The sequence below is a fragment of the Bison bison genome, unplaced genomic scaffold (assembly GCF_000754665.1).
Source record: "Bison bison bison isolate TAMUID 2011002044 unplaced genomic scaffold, Bison_UMD1.0 scf7180017864526, whole genome shotgun sequence".
NCBI classification, from domain to species: domain Eukaryota; kingdom Metazoa; phylum Chordata; class Mammalia; order Artiodactyla; family Bovidae; genus Bison; species Bison bison.
The window spans coordinates 2,283,859-2,286,803 of NW_011495077.1; the positions used below are offsets into that span (position 1 = coordinate 2,283,859).

A 2,945-nucleotide genomic window follows, 5' to 3' on the forward strand; every position below is an offset into this window, starting at 1 on the left:
GATTGAACTCCTGTCTTCCTCCAGAATGTTTTGTTACTAGAAGCCTCACTGCGACAATTTTGGAAGCAGGATGTTGCCTTACAAGGGGTTGTTGTTTAGTCACCCAGGCATGTCTAACTCTTTGCGACCCCATGGACTGCAGCATGCCAGGCCTCCCTGTCCTTCACCGTCTGGAGTTTGCTCAAACTCACGTCCATTGCGTTGGACAGGAACTGACTCGTATTACATATTACATATGGGTTACTCAGTGATACTACAGATGACTCTAAGGAAATCACATTTTGCTTAGATGTTTTCATGACTCAACAAAGGGCTTGGGAGTGTGGTGGGCAGGGACCAGGTGAACTTCAGGGCAGTGTCCCGAGAGATAAGAGGAAAGGGGAAGACTCTCTTCTACAGCAGAATACTCTCAGGGTGATCAGCAGAGCTCCATGTCTGCTGCAGTCCAGGCTTCTGTTCCAGGAGCAGACAGAAGCAGTCCATCACTCCCAGGTAGGCATATTTAGGTCCTTCAGGAGACCCCCCGGGGACAGAGGGCTGTAGACACTGGAGAGGCCAGAGTCCTCCAGTGACCCATGCCTCTTCTCAGCAAAATTCCTGCTCTGCAAGGCTTAAGGTTGGCTTTGGGGGTCTGGGGGCAGCAGGAGGACCAGAGTAGGGAGAGGGAAAGTCTTGAGGTGGGGAGCCAAGTTCTCATCAGAGAAGAGTTTACCTCCTTATTTCCTTTGCACCCAGAAAGATCAGGTAAAATCCCCAGTCCTTGCCGTGGTTAAAAGCATCAGCCACTGCTAGAGGACCACCAGTCTCACTGTCCCCACCCTTTAGAGACCCAGGCCAGGAGGGCTCCTGCCAGACTAGGCATGGAGGGGTGAGGGGGCTCCATCTGAGCCTTCTGTTTGTTCTGCTGCCCTGGAGGTGTGTCTGGATGTTTCCACAGTGAGACTGGAACATATTCTTTCAGAAAGTTTAAGAACAGCTCAATTCTCACATTACCTAAAATCTTAAACGCACAAAGTTCTGAAATTCTAGTAACAGATTTAACTATTCACAACTTTAATAATTATTGCCAAATTGACATTCAAAATGTAAGAAACAGTCTCTCAAAATCTGCTGAGCTATGTAGAAAAATTAGCCTTTTATTTTGGATTAATTTTAGATTTACTAAAAAGTTGCAAAGATAGTACACAGAGTTCCCGTATACTCTTTACCCAGGCTCCCCTAATGTTAACATCTTACATTAAACAATGGCACATTTATCAAAACTACGAACTTAACATTGGTACAATATTACAGCTGAGCTATCTAGTTTATTCCTATCTCATCAAGTTTGGGTTGTTTTTCTTTCCCGTAAAAATTTTGGGATCTCAGTTCCCTGACTAGGGATTGAAACTGGGCCTTTGGCAGTGAAAACTAAGAGTACTAATCACTGGAAAGCCAGGGAATTCCCCATAAATCTCTTTTTATATGTAAAATGTTTTAGGTGGAGGTTCAAGATTTGCATAGATTCCCATCAAACGGATTGGGTCATTCCATATCTACTAACATATAACACACAAACACATCTTATATATAATTAATGTATATTTATGTAAAAAACAATGTGCGTAGCATGGATTAAACATAACACATATTCTCAGAACATGCAAGTCTCTCATTGTTATTATGGTTCTTTTGGATTATACGTCTTTGAAAATTGATAGTAAATCAACTCCAAAACAGGCATAGTCCAAAACTGGGAATGTGAAACGTTATGTGAAATGTTATATCACATGGATTCCTGCAGGCTGCTCTTTCTTGCATCCTTCTTTGGGAGAGGGGGAGATGTGCATAACAATGGTGACCACATTTTCTGGACCAAAAATGGGGATACATATTTTTTTCTGTGATCAGTCTCAGAAGATCAGAGATGGAGTATAAAACTGTAGATATAGTTTTTATTTTTTTACCTCTTCTCACCATATTACTTTGACTTTCTGATACTAGTCCACACTATAGAAATACAATCTATTTCATCGACATCAACATAGGATCCTTTGTTTTCTTTAGATTTGTGAATCTGAAGCTCCTGGCTTCCATTCCATTCTCTTTTTCCTAGGGTTCTTTTTGCTGGTGAGAAACCCTTATGCATCTTCTCTAGCTAAAGGAAAATTGAGGGAGATTAACTCATTGGAAATGGAGAAGGCAATGGCACTCCACTCCAGTACTCTTGCCTAGAAAATCCCACGGATGGAGGAGCCTGGTGGGCTGCAGTCCATGGGGTCGCTAAGAGTCGGACACGACTGAGTGACTTCACTTACACTTTTCACTTTCACACATTGGAGAAGGAAATGGCAACCCACCCCAGTGTTCTTGCCTGGAGAATCCCAGGGACAGGGGAGGCTGGTGGGCTGCCGTCCATGGGGTCGAATAGAGTCAGACACGACTGAAGTGACTTAGCAGCAGCAGCAGCAGCAACTCATTGGAAAAGACTCTGATGCTGGGAGGGATTGGGGACAGGAGGAGACGGGGACGACAGAGGATGAGATGGCTGGGTGGCATCACCGACTCGATGGACATGAGTTTGGGTGAATTCCGGGAGCTGGTGATAGACAGGGAGGCCTGGCGTGCTGCAATTCATGGGGTTGCAAAGAGGCGGACACGACTGAGCGGCTGAACTGAACTGAACTGCACAGGTAATAATATGAGGCTATTTACACATATGACATTAAAAGAATATTATTGAGGTCTCTTTTATTAGTTTGCCAGGCTGCCATAACAAAATACCACTGACTAGGTGGCTTAAATGACAGAAGTTTGTTTCTCACAGTCCTGGATGCTGTTAAGTCCAAGATCAAGGTATTGGCAGATTTGGTTTCTCCTGAGACCTACCTCCTTGGCTTGTGGATGGTCATCTCATTGTGTCCTCATGTGGCCTTTTCTTTATGTACATGCATTCCAGCTGTGCT

At 44.1% G+C, this 2,945-nt stretch overlaps 1 long non-coding RNA gene across 1 annotated transcript in view; it reads right to left on the reverse strand.

Annotated features, from left to right (window-relative positions):
• The window catches only part of LOC104982015, a 33,295-nt gene that overhangs the window by 789 nt on the left and 29,561 nt on the right, over nucleotides 1-2,945 (reverse strand). The gene's annotated exons all lie outside the window — the stretch shown is intronic.